Below are 27104 nucleotides of genomic sequence, written 5' to 3'. Positions count from 1 at the left end.
CTGAGTTACAGTTCATATAAGGAAATCAGTCAATTGAAATAAATAAATTAGGCCCTAATCTATGGATTTCACATGGCTGGGAATACAGATGTGCATCTGTTGGTCACAGAGACATTAAAAAGGGTAGGGGCATGGATCAGAAAACCAGTCAGTATCTGGTGTGACCACCATTTGCCTCATGCAGCGCGACATCTGCTTCACATAGAGTTGATCAGGCTGTTGATTATGGCCTGTGGAATGTTGTTCCACTCCTCTTCAATGGCTGTGTGAAGTTGCTGGATATTGGTGGGAACTGGAACACTCTGTAGTAAACATCAATCCGGAGCATCCCAAGCATGCTCAATGGGTGACATGTGAGGTGAGTATGCAAGCCATGGAAGAACTGGGAAATGTTCAGCTTCCAGGAATTGTGTACAGATCCTTGCGACATGGGGCAGTGCATTATCATGCTGAAACATGAGCCATAAATGGCACAATAATGGGCCTCAGGATCTCATCACAGTATCTCTGCGCATTCAAATTGCCATTGATAAAATGCAATTGTGTTCGTTGTCTGTAGCTTATGCCTGCCCATACCATAACTCCACTGCCACAATGGGGCACTCTGTTCACAACGTTGACATCAGAAAAACGCTCGCCCTCACGGAGCCATACACGTGGTCCGCAGTTGTGAGGCTTTGGAGGCAGCTTAGAGAAATGAACATTCACCTGTGTAATGATCATGCTGTTTAATCAGCATATTAACTTGTCACACCTGTCAGATGGATGAATTATCTTGGCAAAGGAGGAATGCTCCCTAAAAGGGATGTAAACTAATTTTTGAGAGAAATAAATTAGTTGTGTGTATGGAAAATTTCTACGATCTTTTATTCCAGCTCATGAAACACTTTACATGTTGGGTTTAAATATTTGTTCAGTATATATTTTTGTTCAGAGTATATCGATGCCACATAGGCTGTTTTCAACCAGATAAATTGGTTATTGAGTTGCCCTTTAAAACTGCATGCAGCTATACTGCATAGGCTACACTCAAAAGGCTTGGAGGTTTGGTCAATAAAACTCTAAAAGGAAAATCTCTGGCAGTAGCCTAGCACCCAGAAAAAATATTGATCTCTGCAGATTGCACTTTCATTGAAAAGTATCCTTGACACATTATTGCCTGTGAAGACAGCAAATATTGAAGTCCAACCTAAACTCGGCCTACACATTTTGGTGCCTCATTATCATGTAGTCTACATTTTGGATGCTTTTCATCAAATGAGGATCAGTCTTGACTGCCTGTCACTAGGATTTGAAATTACAAACATATTGGTGAGAAGGCTTGTGTTGTGTTGTTTTGTTATCTCAGCAAGCATGAGCAAACAACTCCAAAATAGGTAAGGTAGACCAATTAGCTTCACACAATTTGTCAGTGTGTTCTCAGCTCCAAAAATGCAATTTAGTCAATGAACACAGTTATTTGTTGAGAAAGGTTAAAACATAGTTATTTCATTTGATATATACACAACCAGTGAAAAGTTTTAGAACACCTACTCATTCAAGAGTTTTTCTGTCACGTCCTGAACTTAGTTCCTTTTGTATGTTTCTATTTTAGGTTGGTCAGGGCGTGAGTTGGGGTGGGCATTCGATGTTTTTGTTCTATGTTTGGTATTTCTGTGTTTGGCCTGGTATGGTTCCCAATCAGAGGCAGCTGTCAATCGTTGTCTCTGATTGAGAACCATATTTAGGCAGCCTGTTTTTCCCACTTGAGTTGTGGGTGATTGTTCTCTGTGTCTGTGTTTTCTCCATACAGAACTGTTTTGTTTTTAAATTTCTGTCTTTCACTTTGTTATTTTGTATTTTTTGTGTTCAGTGACTTTTCATTAAAAATGTAGAACACTTACCACGCTGCACATTGGTCCGATCTGTCATACTCCTCGTCAGAGGAAGACGAATTTCGTTAAATTTTCTTTATTTTTACTATTTTCTACATTGTAGAAAAATAGTGAAGACATCAAACTATGACATAACACACATTGAATTGTGTATTAACCAAAAAAGTATTAAACCAATTTTAAATTTGAGATTCTTCAAATAGCCACCCTTTTCCTTGATGACAGCTTTGCATAAATGTGTGGGCAGACCTGAATAAAGCGTGTGCAAGGAGGCCCTCAAACATGACTCAGTTACACCAGCTCTGTCAGGAGGAGTGGGCCAAAATTCACCAAACTTATTGTGAGAAGCTTGTGGAAGGCTAACCGAAATGTTTGACCCAAGTTAAACAATTTAAAGGCAATGCTACCAAATACTAATTGAGTGCATGTAAACTTTTGACCCACTGGGAATGTGATGAAAAGCTGAAATAAATCCTTCTCTCTGCTATTATATTATTCTGATATTTCATATTCTTAAAATAAAGTGGTGATCCTAACTGACCTAAGACAGGGAATTTTTACAAGGATTAAATGTCCGGAATTGTGAAAAACTGTGTTTAAATGTATTTGGCTAAGGTGTATGTACATTTCCGACTTCAACTGTATGTGTTGTGATGATTGCGTAGTTTGCTCTATAACTTGTAAGTTTGTATGTCTTGACACCGTGATATAAAGGCCGTTGGCTGAGACAATAAGAAGACACAGTGGCAGAATAAATTCAACCTCACATTAGTTTCATCATAAAACCAGAGAACAACACCTGTCCTGTGAAGTCCACAAAACATATTGCCTGTAACAAACAATTACATGACCTAAAGCATTGTCAAGCAAGTTAATGTTTCTGACATTTTTGGACCCCTTAAACAACTATTGATTTAGAACCACGGAGAGTTTCCGCAAGCTGCCTCCATCCCCATTTCAACTTTAACATTTCAACATCATCTAATCAAATATGATTAGTCTAATACAGTGACAACTAAAAGATACCAAAAACGATTTAGTCCAATCAACATAAGCTAAATATGATGTGACTGTCCATAGTCCTGATTTGTGTGTGTGTGTGTGTGTGTGTGTGTGTGTGTGTGTGTGTGTGTGTGTGTGTGTGTGTGTGTGTGTGTGTGTGTGTGTGTGTGTGTGTGTGTGTGTGTGTGTGTGTGTGTGTGTGTGTGTGTGTGTGTGTGTGTGTGTGTGTGTGTGTGTGTGTGTTCTTGCATGCATGTAGTAAAAAACATGTTGACTCACCTTACTCGTAGAGAAACGCCAATGCCATCCTCCTCTTTCATGTTACATAAACCGAGCCATGTGAGCAATTGGACTTGTGATTGACCCATTGCAAGTATTTGTCCAAATCTTCACTCATCATAGTGTGGTCAGTTTTCCTCCAATTAAATGTCAATTATTTTAATCTACAGAAAAAACAAGAGGTAGTTCTGTAAAATGTCAAGGTTTGGTGCAAGCTAATCAATCAGACAGTTTATGTTGACAAATTTCAAAGGTGTAACCAACCTACTAATCATAATATAGCTTTAAGAATGACCGTGATGACTATACATTAAGTTATTCATTTCTGTCTAAACACATACCATTAAAGAAAAACTCTACCCAAAAATGATATATTTTGGTATTTGTTTCATTTGTCCATTGTTGACATTGTCTCAAAATGTTTTGCATGTCAGCGATCAAGTTTTCAAGACAAATAACTTTCAAAATACAGAAATACAGCCGGTATGATGAATTTGGCCTCATATGATGAATTTGGCCTCATATGAAAAATTTGAAAACTTGATTGTTGACATGCAAAACATTTTGGGACTATATCAACAATGGACAAATGAAATAAATACCAAATGGACGTTTTCGGGTGGAACTGCCCTTTAAATGCATAACAAAAAACGTAATTAGGCATATTGGGTACTAAAAATGTAAAGATGCACTATGCAGAAATCGCTCTGCTAAAATTATAATAGTTTGCCTAATTTAAGTTTATGTGAAAACACGAGCAAGTATAGTGTAGAGTATCATTGTACCATCTAAACCACTGTGAAATATGTTTTCCATAACCAAAAACATTGTATTTTCAGCTGTTTGAAGCTGGTGTACAAAACCGAAAGTAAAAGATGCAAAAATATAAGAACTGAAAGCATAGAAACAGATCTACCACTTCTTAGACTTGCTTTCAATGAGTGACACATCTATAACACACATTTCTATGTGAATTTGGTCGTGCCCCCAAAAGTTACATTTTGCAGCTTTAATATATTTGTTTTGTTTTATAAGACTATTCTTGTAATGGTGAGAAGACAAATTGGTTCCTGAAGTCACACGTTGAAACAGAACAATGTACTCCTACCAGGAACCATAAAAACTAAAAAATATAAATAAAAACGTTTGTTTAGTATAAATCCTTTCTATCAAGGGAGGTAATCCAGTCAACATTTGAGGCCTATCATGTTGCCTGTAGTGCAGCCCAACAGAACACTGATAACATTTGGCCCAAACCCAAGAAAACGAATGTGTATTCTGGGGACAAGTCTCTCCAGCAAACAAAACTCACCCATTGCTTGCACACAGCATTTTACATTGTGGGTCTGAATACTAAAAGCTCTCCAACGTTCGTGTCCTGCGCAGCTAAATCAAACTGCGTGTGGGCTGGCCGATAGCTGTCTTTCCGTCCCATTCCGGTCTCCGATTGGCTGTGCCTGGAAGGGCGGTGATCATAGTACCACATGGAGCATCTGCGGCGTGTAGCCTATGCCTGTCAATGCAGAATTCATCCTCTATGCGCTCAAGTGATGCTTCACTGAATAAGCTGGAAGCGAATTTGTCATTTTGGCGCTGTTCTTTGAGGGACTGCTATTTTTTCAGTGCTGAAGCGTTGCACTTTTGGGGACATTTACACCATATATCTACTCACCTAGCATTAATAACAATACTTGTTCGATTATTTATGCCTCAAGAAACTTTTATGTTGGACTAGAGTGACAAAACTGATTTGATGGAAACATGACGGGAGCTACAAACGGAACCGTAGCCCTGAAGACATTTTTGCTTGTCGCATTGGTTTCATTTTCAACGGGGAATTCAAAGCTGCCTGTGTATTATGGACAAATTGTGGAGAACTCGCCCGCTGGAACAATGGTGGATGGGGTCGCTTTACCGGTTGGAAACAACTGTCATGTTTCGGAACTGGACATTGCTTTGGAAGGGAAGGACGCATCAGCTTTTCGTCTGGTTTACCTTCACGGAGAACAGCATCTTATTTTGAAATCCACAGAAACTTTGGACAGAGAGTTTATAGCAGTGTACGATTTGATGGTTGTGCTTTCTGGTTGTTTGAATAGTGCCGTGGTGATTAAAATAGAGGTGCTTGATTCAAACGACAACATACCCCGGTTCATCAAGAAAAACGAAAGGGTAAAAGTTGATGAATTGACCCCCATCGGTTCCGAATTGGTCCGTTTTTTTGCAAAGGATTCCGACATTGGAAAGAATGGCCGGGTCACTTATTACGCATCTCCAAATTGCCAACATGTCTACGTAGTTCCCCAAACAGGACAGGTAATGCTGGTCAGTTCTCTCATTGGTATCATGAACCTAACAGTCAGTATTTACGCTCGAGATAATGGAGATGTCGCATTGATAAGTAAGCCGGTGACACTTCACCTTGATGTGCAGAGACCTGCTGTCTCGAAGATTAGGAGGCCCCGAGCGGTCTCTGAGGAGCTGTTCTACACAGTGACCGTCTCAGAGGATGTCAAAGTCGGTGACATGATATTCACGGTGCCTGACCAGAAGTTTGAAAAGAAGTGGTTCGAGGTAATATCAGAGGCGGACTCCCCCGTTCAGATCGAGAGGGACTCGGGTCGTTTGTATCTCGCGCACAGACTGAAGACCCCCGCGGAGGTCATGGTCAAAATCCAAAACCTCAGAGGTAAGAATGGAGTGTAATGTCTCTGTGCATAAAGGTGCAGTGTCGTGTGTTTTCAGTGTCTTTGCCATTAAAAGTTGCCAGTTGTCTGAGGCACCTGTCTGTTTGGAAAATGTAGGCTATGCCTACGCCGCTGGTATAGTCTCTGTCGCCGCGCACCATTACTATATCTGACACTGATGTGAAACAGTATTTTATAAAGTCTAAGCATTATTGTGAGTGAGAGACTCAGCGTATCCTATTGTATTTGCTCGGGGCTTTTAGATAAAGGTTAGTTGCTATATGGGGGAAAAAAACATGTTTAACTATGTTTTAGGCTGCAATGTAAAACAACGAATAAAAATATATCGCGCACTTCCGCAGAATAAATTTAAAATTGGACAATAACTTGATATCAGGTGTGAATAAGGTGATGTTTGGTTTGGGTATATTTCTATTTCATCCGTTGGATGCGCGAGCTGAGCTGCAGCACCTTGCGCATTAGAAGATCAGTTGGCAACGGAACCTGGCAGTATCTTATTCATTATGGCCGATGTTTTTGTTGTTTTGCATAATATATAGCCTACATTTTGAAGTACAATATGGTTTTTATTCAATTAGTCTTAATTCTACTGCATGGCCAGTTGTCAGTCAGGCTGCGCGTAATGATATTCTCAAGAACCTATTTGGCTATTTATCGCACGCTGGGATGCATGTGTCCGCTCTATGTTGATTACACATCATTGACACGCTAGGTGAAGGTGTTATTTGTTCCCGGCAGGTCGCTAATTGGGTAAACAGGATTATAGCGCTTGGATGATGGTAATATGTGTGTGGCTACGCATACAAGACACTTCTGCCCAATGTCTCTAGTGCCCAACACATGAGGGTCAATGTATGGGTGTGCACTGGCGCTATTAAGGACATGAACATCTGTAGAGTTTTTGCCAAATAGATTTTATGGACAAAGAAATGCATTTTTGGTTGCTTTTCTTTATCCTAAACCTACACTGTACCATTATGCTAGTTATAGGTTTAATAATTATGATGCTGGAGATGGTGATAAAGTTGAAGACATTACCGTAGCCTGTATAACAGGCCTAACGATTAGCCTGGTGTTTTAGATGATAGTCACAACTGAAAAACATTTTATTGCTCGGATTTAGACTAGGGTTGAATTCAGACAGGCCAACCCTCATTAACATCATAATAATGAAAAGTTGTCCAGGTGAGGATTTGATTGCTCCCTAAGTACATGTTTGGCCAAGTGCCTTAATCACCACAGAAAAAGTATCCTCTGACATGTCAAGTGGATTTAGAGGTAATCAAGTTTTCCAAACGAGAACTCTGCCTCATCCACTGTTTATTTAGAGTAATTATGACTATTTATTCACCCTGACATTTATAGTCTGGCACATGTGGTTTTACAAACCTATACATCTGACTTCACAGGAGATGAGTTTGTTTGCATAAGGGACTTTGGAGTCTGTTTCATTCAGTGTGGCTCTCATGCCTAAAGTTGACTAGAATTCAGATTTTCCGCACTAAACTCATTACTCAGTATTTATTGCATTGTTGTAATGTTGTGCTACAACATATGATTAAACCAGGAAACTTCAAGTCATGTTCAATTGGCGCTTAATTATTAACACAAGCCTCACCCGGCAAATTAGGTCAACCAACAGATTGTCTACATGATTTATATTGTCGGCGCTGCATAAAAATGAGAAATTAATTAATAAAACCTTTCCCGCCCGGATGCTAACGGAAGCGTCTCCCATGAAGATAATGTCGTCTTACATCTTGTTGAAGTCCTCAGTTTGAATATGAGTAGATAGATTATAATATAGATGTTGTGCTGCTCAGAGGAATGTTCTTGTACAAGCTGCAGAGATGAGAGAAAAATACTTTTCTTTTGATACTGGAGCGAGTTCAAATAGAATAGAGACCAAAATGTACTGTGTGGAATTGTCAAAATGGAGCAGGGACACTTTTAACTATCAGCAAACCCTACCAAAATGCTTGAGAGAGCTCCCCACAAGAGTCTACTAGACAGACCCAGTGTGCCTCTGTAGTCTTTATGTCAAACTAGATGTGTCTGCATGTGTTGTAAGGATGTCTGCATGTGTGTTCACTGCACATCCCAATTATAGCCTAGGTCTATATATTCTTAATGGTGTTCAAGTGTTTGTTTGTGAGATTTGTTTAATAATGCATATTATCTCCCCATATAGCCAATTAAAGTATTACATTCACTGCCTAATAAGTTAAACACATGCATCTTAGATACATTCACTGGCATGGGGGATGTCTTGGAGTAAACCACATGTAATCAGAAGTATTGTTTTCTTCTCTTGCGGCCATGCTAGGGAGAGCGCCAATGCAAAGGTCTTTGGGGACAGAATTACTGTTCAAACTATTGTCAAGCCGAGTGCCACATTCCATTTGAGTGTGTTAGAAGAGGAATAGTTATTTTTTCCCGTTCTAAAGAGTAGATGCTGTCAGATAACACAATCTGCCCCAAGTGTGGATGGGTCTAGATTACTGTCCTCCCCTCTGTTTGTCTTTCACACACACACACACACACACACACACACACACACACACACACACACACGCACGCACGCACACGCACACACACACTCAGGGTTTCTCTTTCTCCTCACTTTTTGTCTTTGTCTTCCATGTCTGGTACTTCTTAGGCCTTACAATGCCAGCTGTAGAACAGATTCAAGCACTGTTTTATTTCTGGATGTGAATTGAAGTTGTATTTCACTTGAAGAAAGCTCAATATTACTGATCTGTTATGTGCTGTACATACACGCATACATGTGTGTTCCTATATTTGTGTCTTCCCATGTGTCCATGATTATTTGTAGGCCACATTGGCCTTGCTTAAACCTGTGCTGCGAACGGGAAGACAAGGTTCAGAGGACACCAGTGTTGATGACTCAACTTTGGTGTCAAATACCATTTAATTAACAAGCCGGTCACACACACAGAGGGTGGTGGTTTGTCTTGAACCATTATAGCATTATGTGTATAGACGGCTGGGGGCATTAAGTGTATAGACGGCTGGGGGCATTATGTGTATACACGGCTGGGGTGGCATTATGTGTATACACGGCTGGGGGGGCATTATGTGTATAGACGGCTGGGGGCATTAAGTGTATACACGGCTGGGGTGGCATTATGTGTATACACGGCTGGGGGGCATTATGTGTATACACGGCTGGGGGGGCATTATGTGTATACACGGCTGGGGTGGCATTATGTGTATACACGGCTGGGGGGCATTATGTGTATACACGGCTGGGGGGCATTATGTGTATACACGGCTGGGGTGGCATTATGTGTATACACGGCTGGGGGGCATTATGTGTATACACGGCTGGGGTGGCATTAAGTGTATACACGGCTGGGGGGGCATTATGTGTATACACGGCTGGGGTGGCATTAAGTGTATACACGGCTGGGGTGGCATTATGTGTATACACGGCTGGGGGCATTATGTGTATACACGGCTGGGGTGGCATTATGTGTATACACGGCTGGGGGCATTATGTGTATACACGGCTGGGGTGGCATTATGTGTATACACGGCTGGGGTGGCATTATGTGTATACACGGCTGGGGGCATTATGTGTATACACGGCTGGGGGGGCATTATGTGTATACACGGCGGCTGGGGGGCATTATGTGTATACACGGCTGGGGGGCATTATGTGTATACACGGCTGGGGGGCATTATGTGTATATGTGTATACACGGCTGGGGGGCATTATGTGTATACACGGCTGGGGGGCATTATGTGTATACACGGCTGGGGGGCATTATGTGTATACACGGCTGGGGTGGCATTATGTGTATACACGGCTGGGGGCATTATGTGTATACACGGCTGGGGGGCATTATGTGTATACACGGCTGGGGGGCATTATGTGTATACACGGCTGGGGGGCATTATGTGTATACACGGCTGGGGTGGCATTATGTGTATACACGGCTGGGGGGCATTATGTGTATACACGGCTGGGGGGCATTATGTGTATACACGGCTGGGGGGCATTATGTGTATACACGGCTGGGGGCATTATGTGTATACACGGCTGGGGTGGCATTATGTGTATACACGGCTGGGGTGGCATTATGTGTATACACGGCTGGGGGCATTATGTGTATACACGGCTGGGGTGGCATTATGTGTATACACGGCTGGGGTGGCATTAAGTGTATACACGGCTGGGGTGGCATTAAGTGTATACACGGCTGGGGGCATTATGTGTATACACGGCTGGGGGGGCATTATGTGTATACACGGCTGGGGGGCATTATACACGGCTGGGGGTGGCATTATGTGTATACACGGCTGGGGTGGCATTATGTGTATACACTGGGGTGGTGTATACACGGCTGGGGGCATTATGTGTATACACGGCTGGGGGCATTATGTGTATACACGGCTGGGGGGCATTATGTGTATACACGGCTGGGGTGGCATTATGTGTATACACGGCTGGGGGCATTATGTGTATACACGGCTGGGGACATGATGTGTATACACGGCTGGGGGTGGCATTATGTGTATACACGGCTGGGGGCATTATGTGTGTACACGGCATTATGTGTATACACGGCTGGGGGTGGCATTATTTGTATACACGGCTGGGGTGGCATTAAGTGTATACACGGCTGGGGGCATTATGTGTATACACGGCTGGGGGCATTATGTGTATACACGGCTGGGGGGGCATTATGTGTATACACGGCTGGGGGGCATTATGTGTATACACGGCATTATGTGTATATACACGGCTGGGGGGCATTATGTGTATACACGGCTGGGGGCATTATGTGTATACACGTGCGGCTGGGGGGGGGCATTATGTGTATACACGGCTGGGGGGGCATTATGTGTATACACGGCTGGGGGGGCATTATGTGTATACACGGCTGGGGGCATTATGTGTATACACTGGGGGCATTATGTGTATACACGGCTGGGGGCATTATGTGTATACACGGCTGGGGGGCATTATGTGTATACACGGCTGGGGGGCATTATGTGTATACACGGCTGGGGGGCATTATGTGTATACACGGCTGGGGGGCATTATGTGTATACACGGCTGGGGGGTATTATGTGTATACACGGCTGGGGGGCATTATGTGTATACACGGCTGGGGACATTATGTGTATACACGGCTGGGGGCATTATGTGTATACACGGCTGGGGACATTATGTGTATACACGGCTGGGGACATTATGTGTATACACGGCTGGGGGCATTATGTGTATACACGGCTGGGGGCATTATGTGTATACACGGCTGGGGGCATTATGTGTATACACGGCTGGGGGCATTATGTGTATACACGGCTGGGGACATTATGTGTATACACGGCTGGGGACATTATGTGTATACACAGCTGGGGTGGCATTATGTGTATACACGGCTGGGGGGCATGTATACATGTGTATACACGGCTGGGGGCATTATGTGTATACACGGCTGGGGGGGCATTATGTGTATACACGGCTGGGGGGCATTATTACGGCTGTGTATACACGGCTGGGGTGGCATTATGTGTATACACGGCTGGGGACATTATGTGTATACACGGCTGGGGACATTATGTGTATACACAGCTGGGGTGGCATTAAGTGTATACACGGCTGGGGGGGCATTATGTGTATACACGGCTGGGGGCATTATGTGTATACACGGCTGGGGGCATTATGTGTATACACGGCTGGGGGGCATTATGTGTATACACGGCTGGGGGGCATTATGTGTACACACGGCTGGGGACATTATGTGTATACACAGCTGGGGTGGCATTAAGTGTATACACGGCTGGGGTGGCATTATGTGTATACACGGCTGGGGTGGCATTAAGTGTATACACGGCTGGGGGGGCATTATGTGTATACACGGCTGGGGGGCATTATGTGTATACACGGCTGGGGGGGCATTATGTGTATACACGGCTGGGGGCATTATGTGTATACACGGCTGGGGACATTATGTGTATACACGGCTGGGGACATTATGTGTATACACGGCTGGGGGGGGCATTATGTGTATACACGGCTGGGGGGCATTATGTGTATACACGGCTGGGGGCATTATGTGTATACACGGCTGGGGGCATTATGTGTATACACGGCTGGGGGGGCATTATGTGTATACACGGCTGGGGGGGCATTATGTGTACACACGGCTGGGGACATTATGTGTATACACAGCTGGGGTGGCATTAAGTGTATACACGGCTGGGGTGGCATTATGTGTATACACGGCTGGGGGCATTATGTGTATACACGGCTGGGGGCATTATGTGTATACACGGCTGGGGGCATTATGTGTATACACGGCTGGGGGGCATTATGTGTATACACGGCTGGGGGGCATTATGTGTACACACGGCTGGGGACATTATGTGTATACACGGCTGGGGTGGCATTAAGTGTATACACGGCTGGGGTGGCATTATGTGTATACACGGCTGGGGCATTATGTGTATACACGGCTGGGGGCATTATGTGTATACACGGCTGGGGGCATTATGTGTATACACGGCTGGGGGCATTATGTGTATACACGGCTGGGGGCATTATGTGTATACACGGCTGGGGACATTATGTGTATACACGGCTGGGGGGGGCATTATGTGTATACACGGCTGGGGTGGCATTATGTGTATACACGGCTGGGGTGGCATTAAGTGTATACACGGCTGGGGGCATTATGTGTATACACGGCTGGGGACATGATGTGTATACACGGCTGGGGGCATTATGTGTATACACGGCTGGGGTGGCATTATGTGTATACACGGCTGGGGTGGCATTAAGTGTATACACGGCTGGGGGCATTATGTGTATACACGGCTGGGGGGGGCATTATGTGTATACACGGCTGGGGTGGCATTAAGTGCATACACGGCTGGGGTGGCATTATGTGTATACACGGCTGGGGTGGCATTATGTGTATACACGGCTGGGGTGGCATTAAGTGTATACACGGCTGGGGTGGCATTAAGTGTATACACGGCTGGGGGGCATTATGTGTATACACGGCTGGGGTGGCATTATGTGTATACACGGCTGGGGTGGCATTAAGTGTATACACGGCTGGGGTGGCATTAAGTGTATACACGGCTGGGGTGGCATTAAGTGTATACACGGCTGGGGTGGCATTAAGTGTATACACGGCTGGGGTGGCATTAAGTGTATACATGGCTGGGGGGGCATTATGTGTATACACGGCTGGGGTGGCATTAAGTGTATACACGGCTGGGGTGGCATTAAGTGTATACATGGCTGGGGGCATTATGTGTATACACGGCTGGGGTGGCATTATGTGTATACACGGCTGGGGTGGCATTAAGTGTATACACGGCTGGGGTGGCATTAGTGTATACACAGCTGGGGGGCATTATGTGTATACACGGCTGGGGTGGCATTAAGTGTATACACGGCTGGGGGGCATTATGTGTATACACGGCTGGGGTGGCATTAAGTGTATACACGGCTGGGGACATTATGTGTATACACGGCTGGGGACATTATGTGTATACACGGCTGGGGACATTATGTGTATACACGGCTGGGGGGGCATTAAGTGTATACACGGCTGGGGGGGGCATTATGTGTATACACGGCTGGGGACATTATGTGTATACACGGCTGGGGGGGCATTATGTGTATACACGGCTGGGGGCATTATGTGTATACACGGCTGGGGACATTATGTGTATACACGGCTCGGGACATTATGTGTATACACGGCTGTGGACATTATGTGTATACACGGCTGGGGGCATTAAGTGTATACACGGCTGGGGTGGCATTAAGTGTATACACAGCTGGGGGGGCATTATGTGTATACACGGCTGGGGTGGCATTAAGTGTATACACGGCTGGGGGGCATTATGTGTATACACGGCTGGGGGGGCATTATGTGTATACACGGCTGGGGTGGCATTAAGTGTATACACGGCTGGGGTGGCATTAAGTGTATACACGGCTGGGGGCATTATGTGTATACACGGCTGGGGTGGCATTATGTGTATACACGGCTGGGGTGGCATTAAGTGTATACACGGCTGGGGTGGCATTATGTGTATACACGGCTGGGGTGGCATTAAGTGTATACACGGCTGGGGTGGCATTAAGTGTATACACAGCTGGGGGGCATTATGTGTATACACGGCTGGGGTGGCATTAAGTGTATACACGGCTGGGGGGCATTATGTGTATACACGGCTGGGGTGGCATTAAGTGTATACACGGCTGGGGACATTATGTGTATACACGGCTGGGGACATTATGTGTATACACGGCTGGGGACATTATGTGTATACACGGCTGGGGGGCATTAAGTGTATACACGGCTGGGGGGGCATTATGTGTATACACGGCTGGGGACATGATGTGTATACACGGCTGGGGGTGGCATTATGTGTATACACGGCTGGGGGCATTATGTGTATACACGGCTGGGGACATTATGTGTATACACGGCTCGGGACATTATGTGTATACACGGCTGTGGACATTATGTGTATACACGGCTGGGGGCATTATGTGTATACACGGCTGGGGTGGCATTAAGTGTATACACAGCTGGGGGGCATTATGTGTATACACGGCTGGGGTGGCATTAAGTGTATACACGGCTGGGGGGGCATTATGTGTATACACGGCTGGGGTGGCATTAAGTGTATACACGGCTGGGGACATTATGTGTATACACGGCTGGGGACATTATGTGTATACACGGCTGGGGACATTATGTGTATACACGGCTGGGGTGGCATTAAGTGTATACACGGCTGGGGGGGCATTATGTGTATACACGGCTGGGGACATTATGTGTATACACGGCTGGGGGGGCATTATGTGTATACACGGCTGGGGGCATTATGTGTATACACGGCTGGGGACATTATGTGTATACACGGCTCGGGACATTATGTGTATACACGGCTGTGGACATTATGTGTATACACGGCTGGGGGCATTATGTGTATACACGGCTGGGGGGGCATTATGTGTATAAAGGGGACTTGTGCGTTTCCAGGGCCACTTAACAATGATTTTTCACAGTGTACCCCCTTCCAATATCAAGGCCAGGCAGGCTCTCCTTCTGGCTTTGCGCCCCTTATCCCAAGAAGAATTAGTGGTCCATTGGTCATATTTGTTTTCCATGTGGTTACCTTTCAAACATTTTGATTTCTGCAGCCCTGGTTAATTGCTTTAGGGGGGGCTTGGCACTCTGCCCTCAGCACATGTAGGTGAAACACTGCAAGTAGAGCCGACTCAAAGTGTGTGCATGTGTGTGTCTACAGTACAATGCTGAGGGCCACTTTTTCCCAAGTCTCTCCCTCCAGGATGTGTGTATTGGCTTAGTAAATGCCAATAATGGATTGTGTGTGTCGAGTGTGTGGGAGAGCTCTTTTCCTTCTATTCTCCTGCCCTAGGGGGATCCAGGGCTAGCACCCGTGAAAGTTTGGAAAACCTCTGCGAGAAACAACTTTATCTTTCCCCAAACATAGCAGGGAGAGCTGGCCCTGGGGTGATGGAACGAGTGAAAAAGAAAAGGAGAGAAAGGGAGGCAGACGGAGAGAAATGAGAGAGACGAGAAAGTACCTTCGTCAGCTGGCGGAAAAGGGGCTTGATAAATTGGGGCCCACACACTGTAGAGTTTACAGACACCAGACTGACTGGGCTTGCTGCTGACTGGACTTTTCTGGAGTGGCTCTCTGTTCTTCCAGTTAGATTAGAAGTGACTGTGGAGGAGCCAGATGCCAGAAATCACACTTTGTGTCTGTCTCATACCACATAATATCCCGGACATAAGGATTTGATATAAACATATGTGAGTGTGAACTGTGTTTGTGTTTGTGTATTCATGTATATCAGGTATATATGTAGTACCTGGGGATTGCTGTTTGAGAGTAAGTTGGTGTGAGCTTATCTTTTCCCCTTCTCCTGTCCTTTATTTAGGTGTGTGTGTGTGTGTGTGTGTGTGTGTGTGTGTGTGTGTGTGTGTGTGTGTGTGTGTGTGTGTGTGTGTGTGTGTGTGTGTGTGTGTGTGCACCCACTCCCTGTCCCGTCATCAAATTATAACGGTGCAAAAAATATGCTTTCATACATTTTCTCTGCTTGGGAGCCCTTGGGTGACACATTTGGATGACAGGCGCGGCTTGATAAGGTTTATTTCTTCCTTCCCCTAATTTCTCTTTATTTATCTATTTCTTTATTTCTGGCCTCACCCTGGGCTAAAGCAATCAGACAATGTACTTCTAGACCTGCTGTACCACCAGCGTCTCCTCCTTCTGACTCCACTTCTGACAATTAAACCCTTCTCCCATCTGCTGTTTACTGTATGACTTCGAGACATGCCTGTGGACCTGTATACATCATTAAAAATACGTACACATTTAATTTTAGCTCAGTGGTATAGGAGGAGAAAGGGGAATGTGTGTGTCGGTGTGGTACACATATGGGCGTTTATGCATTGGTTTATACTTCTATCTAATCTATATGCCTATTTATGTTTTTTTGTTGATAGTCCTGTGTGTTTATCTTTGTCAATGTGTGTGCCTGTACCTCGGTGTGTGGCCTTCTGCAGCTCGCTGGAGGATAAATCATTGTGAGGAAGCTAAACCTCTCCAGAATGGTCTTTTTTTGGACCAAATGAGGCCCTGAAGAACTGTTTGGGTCTGCCTGAATCAGCGTTACAGCTGTAAGGGAAAGCACACACACAAAGACAGGGACTTGGACTTAGCCTCGGGATATAGTGATGGTCTTTCTCTCTCTCTCTTTCTCTCTCTCTCTCTCTCTCTCTCTCGCTTTCTCTCTCTCGCCTCTCATTTTCATCTGATTGCCCCCCTCCCTCTCTCTCTCTGTCTCATAATGGAACTTCATGCCAGAGTGAGGCCCAGCCCTCTCCATTGTGTTAGGTTATTGACAGCTGCTCCACACTAGCCCTAGGGAGACCATTTATTATGATGAACTAGGACAAGGTCACTCGAACCTCCACTGGCCCCCGAACATCCTGACCCATCCGCACCACTAACAGTTCACCGGAGGACTCCCTCCCATATATACACACACTCTCACATACACAGGCACACACATACAGTGCCTTCAGTAAGTATTCATATCCCTTGTCTTATTCCACATGTTGTTTTACAGAATGAATTCAAAATGGATTAAATAGATACTTTTTCTCACCCACCTACACACAACATGTTTTTAGAAATGTTAGCAAATTTTATGAAAATTAAATACAGCAATATCTAATTTACATAAGTATTCACACCACTGAGTCAATACTTTGTAGAAACACCTTTGGCAGTGATTACAGCTGTGAGTCTTTCTGGGTAAGTCTCTAAGCGTTTCCACACCTGGATTGTGCAACATTTGCCCATTATTCTTTTCTAAATTCTTCAAGATCTGTCAAATTGGTTTTGATCATTGCTAGACAACCATTTTCACTTCTTGCCATAGATGTTCAAGTAAATTTAAATTTAAACTGTCTCTCAGCCACTCAAGAACATTCACTGTCTCCTTTGTAAGGAACTCCAGTGTAGATTTGGCCTTGTGTTTTACGTTATTGTCCTGCTGAAAGGGGAATTCATCTCCCAGTGTCTGGTGGAAAGCAGACTGAACCAGGTTTTCCTCTAGAATTTTGCTTGATTAAAGAAGCAATAAAACTGGCCGTCTTTAGACTAGTTGAGTATCTGGAGCATCAGCATTTGTGAGTTTGATTACAGGCTCAAAATGGACAGAAACAAAGAAGTTTCTTCTAAAGAAAGACAGTCTTATTACTTCTTTAATCAGCACAACAGTTTTCAGCTGTGCTGACATAATTGCAAAAGGGTTTTCTAATGATCAATTAACCTTTTAAAATGATACACTTGAATTAGCTAACACAACATGCCATTGGAACACAGGAGTGATGGTTGCTGATAATGGGCCACTATACGCCTATGTAGATATTCCATTAAAAATCTATCGTTTCCAGCTACAATAGTCATTTACAACATTAACACTGTATTTCTGATCAATTTCAATTTGATCAGTAATTTGTGCTTTCCTTTCAAAAACAAGGACATTTCTAAGTGACCCCAAACTTTTGAACGGTAGTGTATTTTATTATGTGACTTGTTAAGAAAATCTTTACTCCTTAACTTATTTAGTCTTGCCATGACAAAGGGGTTGAGTACTTATTGACTCAAGACATTTCAGCTTTTCATTTGTAATTCAATTGGAAAAATGTGGAAAAACATCATTCCTATTTGACATTATGGGGTATTGTGTGTAGGCAAGTGACAAAAAAAATCTAAATTTAATCGATTTTATATTCAGACTGTAACACAACAAAATGTGGAAAAAGTCATGTGGTGTGAATACTTTCTGAAGGCTCTGTATGCACACAAATCAAATCTCCCCTGCCACTCTTTATCTTCATTGTGAAATTGGACACGCTCAAACTGGGATTTATATTAATTCCTGGAGACACATAAATAAACGCTTCTGAAATCCCTCTCCATCAACAGCAGAGGCAGCTTGCACTTGAAATGCTCTCATTTAAAAAAAGACAACATACACACTATGATCAGGGATTTAGGCATTTACTTTCTCTCACAGCTAATGATGTGAGTTTTTAGATGTGTGTGTGCAGCCCTTCAGCCCAGCCCAGCTATGTTGTTCCATCAACAGATCAATGGACTGTATGTCCCTGCTTTTCTAGTGTTCAGAGCCCCCAGAGGAGAACAGTGTGCAGTTTTGACGTCAGTCATGCAGCCAGCATCTGGGAAGGTGTTTGTGTGTGTGGTCATTGAGAAGGAATGGAATGGGACATGCATTCATGTATTATAGACTCACTCATAGGATCAGGAGCTAGAACGTCTCATCAACCCATTATCACTGATTGTTTTAAAATAGACACATTGCATATTGGAATCTTGTGACAGAAACACAAAAAAGGTTATGTTTTCGTGCGCAGTATGCAATTTTGTATACAGTGCATTTCAATCCTAGTTCAACTGAGTATAGGATGAGAAATGCTCCTCAGAGTCAGGTGTGGATAACAGGTAACCCTTTGCTGGGCAGCTGACATCCAAACCCCCCTCTGGGAGAATGGGGTTCCGATGACGGGCCTTCATGTGGTGGTGAGGAGGTAGAAGGTTGTTTGGAAGACTGTTACACTGTAAAACAGCAAGTGAGAGACACGAGAGGTGAGTTGACATATAAATACCCCCCTGGATTTATGCCCATTGGTTGAAAGAAGCAAAAGTGATTGTTGTACAATTGAGCCCATAGGTTAAACAGCAAGCAGGGTGACATCGCCTTAGTGTGCCGTGATCATAGGCTGATGTTAATAGGTCAATTCCTCGCGCTTGCTAATAGTAAAGGAGGAGGAGAGGTGTGGTAACATTATAAACGCTACCATATGAATACCCACTATGCCATGAGATAGGAAGCTATATTAATATATTATGCTTAGAGGATGATAAAAAGTGACGCCCATTCAGAACAGCCTTGCTGATTGAACTTTCGTTACTACATCTATCAACCCAAAGGTTGTGTGTTCAAATCTCATCACTGACAACTTTAGCATTTTAGCTAATTAGCAACTTTGCAACTACTTACTGCTTTTAAACTACTTTGCAACTACTTTGATTGTTAGCCAACACTTCCACTAACCTTAACCCTTTAACTACTAAGCTAGCATGTTACCTAACCCTAACCTTAACCCCTAACTTTATAGTTAGCCACCTAGCTAGCCTAGCTAACGTTAGCCACAACAAATTGGAATTTGTGTTATGTACACAAATGGGTTATGAGGAAAGAAAATGGTGTAAAACACACAAAATGTGTTTTACCTGTCACGAATTTCAAATAAGTAATTTGTGTCTATTTCACAATTAGCTGTGATAGTGTGTTGGTCCCATGTAACGATAGAGATAGCATGTGCTATGTCCCTGTTTGGAGAAGTGTCTGTCTGTTTCTCTGTTTCTCTTTTTACACCCCTCCTATCTCCTTATTCTCTCTCACATATATTACTAGACCTCCATTATAAGGTAACATATAAAGCTGTGACAGAGCTGTGCTCAGGAGTTCCTCTAGAGCCTGAGGGTGGCAGAGATCTAATCCCTCCTGTTCCTCCCCATCTCTCACTTTAGCCTGCTAAGGCCTGGTCTCACTACAATAGGATAAAGATGCCCTTAGACACTGATCTAAAGCCAGTGGTTAAGGTTATGATGTGCGGGAGATGAGCTGATCCTACATCTGCGCCTGAAGGGAACTTGTACTTGGAGTGCTGTAGCAGCCTCACTCAGGTTAACGAGGTGCAGTGTTGTGGTAGCGAATGCTCATTATGGGACTAGACTCCAGGCATGGACCACATAACCACATAAGGCTGTTGTTGAGGAACATCTGGGCCTCCCATACAGCCCACAGAACACCACTTGAGGCACACCTGCACCTGCACCGCGGCAGAGGCACACACACACAGGCACGCACGCACGCGCGCACACACACACACACACACACACACACACACACACACACACACACACACACACACACACACACACACACACACACACACACACACACACACACACACACACACACACTAGACTACACATACACCCATGCTGTCATTATGCTCGATTTCCCCATCTTGTAGGTAATGACTTGCACACAGACATCTTACCTGCTGTTATGGTAGTGCTGCTCTCCTGCTGTGAGACTGTTCCCACCACCTAAAACACCCCAGGGAATTTGTGAAGCTGTGTGGATGTATCTAACTGTGTTTCTTTGATGATGTCATTGCTATTAGTTAACCCACATTGGCCACATTGTGAAATAGGGCTTCTAATTAGGTTTTTAGTTTTGAATCTTGTGAGACACAAACAGACATTTGCCCTGTTGGAGAGAGTTATGTGAAACGAGGGGTCGACGAGAGGGACACAAAAACCCATCAACATGTTTCGGAAAGTCCCTGGGCAGTCGAAACCTTTGACGGGAAATCAATATTATGTAAGCATGGAGGCCAGAGAATATCTCACCATGTTGTTATCGATTTGGTATGGGGGCCGCTGTCATAGACCATCATTTGCATAGGGCTGTGAAGAGCTCCTTTTTCAAATGCCAACTTCAAAGGGGGAGAAATAAACTGCCTGAAAAAAGAGGCTCGTTTAAAGATTTAAAGGCTGCAGAAATCAATTAATCAAATAGAGCGCCGAGCTCTGAGGTTGTGAACGGCAGAAAATCAACAAACAAACGCAGGCGGTGAGAGACTTCACGTTCAATTGGGGGCTTTATTTGAGATTGGAGGCAAATGGGAGTAAACTACCCGTGTAAAAGAGTAATTCCCTAGTTTACCCAGGCCCACCCCCTGGTAGTTAGAGAAACAAGCTCTTTAACAAGCTCTTAAAGTGTATGTATCCAGGCGTGTGTGTGAGGGTATGTGTGTATGTGTGTGAGTGTGTGATGTGTTACTCAAGGGACAAAATAATTCACACCTCGCCAGAGCAAAGACATGAGAATACATTAGTGCCATCAGTTCCCTAGCTTGTGAGTGTGTGTGTGTGTGTGTGTGTGCGCTCACATTTTGTGCATTTGTGTGTATGTGTGTGTAACAGTATAACTTTAGACCGTCCCCACGCCCATACCCGGGCACAAACCAGGGACCCTCTGCACACATCAACAACAGTCACCCACGAAGCATCGTTACCCATCACTCCACAAAAGCCGCGGCCCTTGCAGAGCAAGGGGAACTACTACTTCAAGGTCTCAGAGCAAGTGACATCACCGATTGAAACGCTATTTAGCGAACCACCACTATCTAAGCTAGCCGTTTCACATCCGTTACATATGCATGCATGTGAGGGATGAATGCAATCAAAATGAAACACCCATTGTGCCGTCTACCAGAGACGGAGGCAAAACTGTGCTTCCATGGCAATATCAGAATTTGGCTGCCTGTCTAAATGCAGCCAAGGAGACGCAGAGCAAAATTACAATGCTGCTTGGCAAATCATCTTAAATCAGATTCCGAACTATCACACACAAACACACACTAATTAACCAAACTCTGGAATATACATCAGAAGCCCATCCAATCAGGCTTTTGAAGGGGAGGAGAGCCATGTTATTTTCCAAACTCATTTAATATATATTTGTTCTTATTAATTGAGGTTTTGCTAGCCGGTTTGTTTCATCCAGGTCCTTGGGGGAGGGTCTAGCATGTTCCAGGGGAGAGAAAAGGCAACAGGAACTTAATGGGGAGCTGAAACTAGAAGTGAGCGTGACTCAGGTTTCTCCCTCTGTCCGATAGAGAACAGTCGGTAAAGCTTTACTTTACAGTCCTGCTTTGCTATTTGTCTGGTGGGCTATAGGCTTTCTATTACTTCAAAGAATTCAACACATTTGATACCAGCTTCACTTAAAAGCATGTTTAAATAAATACATTCAACTAACACAATTACACTGAACAAAAATATAAATGCAACATGTCCCATGTTTCATGAGCTGGAATAAGAGGAATATTTCTGTCCGTAATAAAGCCCTTTTGTGGAGAAAAACTAATTCTGATTGGCTGGGCCTGGCTCCCCAGTGGCTGGGCCTGGCTGTCAAGTTGGTGGGCATATGCCCTCCAGGCCCACCCATTGACTGCACCCCTGCCCAGTCATGTGAAATCCATAGATTAGGGCGTAATGAATTTATTTCAAATTACTGATTTCCTTACTGTCACGCCCTGACCATAGTTTGCTTTGTATGTTTCTATGTTTTGTTTGGTCAGGGTGTGATCTGAGTGGGTATTCTATGTTGGATGTCTAGTTTGTCTGTTTCTGTGTTTGGCCTGATATGGTTCTCAATCAGAGGCAGGTGTTAGTCATTGTCTCTGATTGGGAACCATATTTAGGTAGTCTGTTTTGTCGATGTAGGTGACTGTCTTTGTTAGTTGCTTGTGTCAGCACAGTTCTTATAGCTTCACTTTCGTTTATTGTTTTGTATTCAGTGTTCAGTGCTTTCTTTAATTAAAATATCATCATGAACACATACCACGCTGCATTTTGGTCCGCTTCTTACGACGATCGTGACTCTAACTCTGTAAAATATTTGAAATCGTTGCATGTTGCGTTTTATATTTTTGTTCAGTATACAGGATATTGAGCAGCTTTCTGAAGACTAGAAGCTCAGTAAAAAAAATCTAGTAAAACAATCCACAAAGGCCCATCTAAAGCAAAGGCGTATCACCCCATGGGGGCATGCAGTACATCCACACACCCTCAGCCCCGCCACTCACACAGCAACATGAAAAGAAAGGCCTTTGATATACCGCAAGCCTACATCAGGACATCTTATCACTGTTATTTCTGGGTCTAATTTCTGAATTTCATACTGGGATTACATCATCTCACGGTCCAGCATTCTGATGGAAATTGCTCTGAATTATTAACCAGTCCCGATGTGATGAACTATTAATAATATTAAACAACAAAACGCAACACGGGCCTAAAATATGATGTGATCTGAAGTAGGGAGTTACTCATACTTTCTTGGGTGATGCCCAGTATCTTGGTCCTGAGTGTGTGTGCACATATGTATGACCAACCATCACTGGTAGCAGCAGTTGTGTCTGGGTGTGGCTCTGAACGTGAACTCAGCACTTGAAAGGGCAGTTGTGTGTTTTATGGGTTGTCAGGTCCTACAGGGGTCGGTTTACCTCCCAGAGCTTCAGACTGGCTACTGGCTGATTTATGAACACTGAGAACACAGACCCCCTTAATGAGTTAACTTTCCCTCTGAAGTTTACACACACACACACACACGCACACGCACACACACGCACACGCACACACACACACACACACACACACCATGTTCCCACTTCTTTCCCCCTTCTTCCTTAATCCCTCTCTCTTTTCATGCAGTTTAGAACCGTCAGTTAGAACTTGGTCCTTGGTTTCACAAGAAGCCTCTCTATTATGACCTTTGGCCCTGATTACACGGCCCTTAGCCTGACCTATCAGGCTTCTCTTATCTGTGGGAAAGGTGAGAGGTTAGTTAAAGGTTCCTCTGGTGATGACATACTGTCCATGAGTTAGGGCTGTTAAAGTACCTGAAGATGTCTCTCAAAATGTTCTTTCATCTCTACCTTTGATTGACATCCGGGTTAGGAGCAGGAAATAATGAGCAGACATTTACTTTGATTTCAGGGGTCTTTAAAGGCTGCTGAAACAAGAGTTACTGTTGAATCGTGGTCAAATGTCTATTCGTGGTCCCTGAGTTCTCTGCGGCAGGATCGCACCAAATCCCCCCTCTATCGGCACAAAGGAAGAGTGACAGAACAGCCTGCTTCTTTCTTTCCTCTTCCACCGCTGTGGGATGGAGGGGGATGAGGGATGAGGGGAGGGGATGGATGAGGGGATGGATGAGGGAAGCGCTTCGGGAATTTACGGCTCCAATCAAAGCCCTTTCATCTGGCGCAGTGCGCCTCTAATAATTGAAAAGCAACATTGTCACCAGTTGATGGCCCTTTTGCATTAGACAAAGTTCCCCATCATCAATAATTCAGTGGCGAAATGAGACAGGCTTCATTACCAGGATCAGAGATTCTATACTCGCTCTTAACTCGCCTTCCTTTTCCCCTTCCCCTTCTTCTTCATTCCGTCCGCACACACGAGAGAGGCTCGGCATACTTTTCCAAGCTTTTTGGATTCCCTAATCCACTTGGTGAGGACAGTGTGTTGAATGAAGAGTCTTTTGGAAGGTTGACTGCTCTCTGTCTGTGTGCTAGGTTGACTGCTCTCTGTCTGTGTGCTAGGTTGACTGCTCTCTGTCTGTGTGCTAGGTTGACTGCTCTCTGTATGTGTGCTAGGTTGACTACTCTCTGTATGTGTGCTAGGTGGACTGGAAGCCTGTTAAGAGAGTGGCTAAGACTGGTTGGACTAAGGCAATGGGGAAGAAAGTCCTGCAAATGTTCAATCCCACTTTATTTTGACTGGCTTATGAGAGGAAAGAGAGGTGAAAATAAGCCCTCTGATTGGGTGTGGTGGGTCGGGTGTCTGACCTTTGACCTTTTGTGCTGACCTCGTGGGGGGGGGTGAAGAACACATGGAGGGAGTGTGTCAAGATGCAGAGCGTATGGGACGTGTGTGTTGAGCAGACCTTCCTCCTCTCTCTCCACCCTGAAAGCACATTAGTGAGGTTCTCCCGCCATGTGTTTGATATCTGTGTCCTACCTGTCGAGGCTATCGGGCACACTGGAGGACAGCCCTTGAGGTCCTTCTCCCCGTGCCTTCCCTGTCAGACTCCAGAGCACTGGCCTCTTACTGAGAGCTGTATCAAAAGAAGCAGAGTGGTAGAGTAGGAAGATGTCATAGGTTGTCTGTCATTGGCATTGCAAAAAGTTGTCAGACAGAGACACCATTGGTTTCTATGGTTATGTTAGGGCGAAAAACATTTGTTTCAAATAAACCCAGTGTTTAGATGAATGTACATCAGTGCCAGTATGGGTAGAGGAAGGGGACTGTATTCGTTGGCCCACTTGAAGTTCTCTGTACGGTATCGCTATCCCCCCCCACCCCACCACTAACACACTGCTGAAGAAAACTATGCTATTGTATGTGTGTGGGACACTGTACATCTGTGTGTGTGCTCATGTGTACCCCTCCCCCACACACACACACACACACACAAACAAACACCTCCGGGCCAGTAGCTAGCATCTGTGTGTTTGATGTGTGTGTTTGTCTGTGTGTGAGAGCTCTGATGTATGCGTTTGTCTGTGCGTGAGAGCTCTGATGTGTGTGTTTGTCTGTGCGTGAGAGCTCTGATGTGTGTGTTTGTCTGTGTCTGAGAGCTCTGATGTGTGTGTTTGTCTGTGTGTGAGAGCTCTGATGTGTGTTTGTCTGTGTGTGAGAGCTCTGATGCGTGTGTTTGTCTGTGTGTGAGAGCTCTGATGTGTGTGTTTGTCTGTGTGTGAGAGCTCTGATGTATGTGTTTGTCTGTGTGTGAGAGCTCTGATGGTATGTGTTTGTCTGTGTGTGAGAGCTCTGATGTGTGTGTTTATCTGTGCGTGAGAGCTCTGATGTGTGTGTTTGTCTGTGTGTGAGAGCTCTGATGTATGTGTTTGTCTGTGTGTGAAAGCTCTGATGTATGTGTTTGTCTGTGTGTGAGAGCTCTGATGTATGTGTTTGTCTGTGTGTGAGAGCTCTGATGTGTGTGTTTGTCTGTGTGTGAGAGCTCTGATGTGTGTGTTTGTCTGTGTGTGAGAGCTCTGATGTGTGTGTTTGTCTGTGTGTGAGAGCTCTGATGTATGTGTTTGTCTGTGTGTGAGAGCTCTGATGTATGTGTTTGTCTGTGTGTGAGAGCTCTGATGTGTGTGTTTGTCTGTGCGTGAGAGCTCTGATGTGTGTGTTTGCTGTGTGTGAGAGCTCTGATGTATGTGTTTGTCTGTGTGTGAGAGCTCTGATGTATGTGTTTGTCTGTGTGTGAGAGCTCTGATGTATGTGTTTGTCTGTGTGTGAGTGCGAATTGGGCTACACATCGCACTTTGCTGTTGTTGTTCTCTCCCAGCTGGAGTTCAACAGAAAGACATGAAGGAAGTAAGAGCAGGAGATGTGACATCATCACTCAGTAGATTTTTTGCCAAGGGCCTTTGCTCCTGTTTGACATCTTTAGGACGAGCCAGCAGGCTAGGCACATTTTCAAATGACATTTCCACCTAGTCAGCAGAACAGTTCCACACAATTCCACACATAATGTACAACTCCCCCCGTTTGCAGTCAACAGTGGAGCCCACATAGTTGTGAGCTTCAATGCAAACACACAAGCACAAATATTTAATTCACCAAATACTGTAGGAGCTCCACTGGCCAAACCAGAGAGATAAGCAAATCCGACACACTCACACACACACACACGCACACACGCACACACGCACACTCGCACACTCACACACACTCTCACACACACACACACACACACACACACACACACACACACACACACACACACACACACACACACACACACACACACACACACACACACACACTCACACACGCACACACACACTCACACACACACACACACACACACACACACACACACACACACACACACACACACACACACACACACACAGCCTTCGCTGAACATCTAAAATACTTTTTTCTCACTTTACCTGTCGAAACCCACAGGAAAGAACAGATATTTAAACCTTTCCCCCGCTCACCTCCCTCC

General features: G+C 44.5%; 1 pseudogene; it reads left to right on the top strand.

The window, feature by feature from the left end:
• The first annotated feature begins 4916 nt into the window (after positions 1-4916).
• The window catches only part of LOC135520299 (neural-cadherin-like), a 146381-nt pseudogene continuing 124193 nt past the window's right edge, over positions 4917-27104 (top strand).

Source organism: Oncorhynchus masou, chromosome 29 (assembly GCF_036934945.1).
Source record: "Oncorhynchus masou masou isolate Uvic2021 chromosome 29, UVic_Omas_1.1, whole genome shotgun sequence".
Taxonomy (NCBI): domain Eukaryota; kingdom Metazoa; phylum Chordata; class Actinopteri; order Salmoniformes; family Salmonidae; genus Oncorhynchus; species Oncorhynchus masou.
This window is presented reverse-complemented; position numbering and strand designations above follow the sequence as displayed.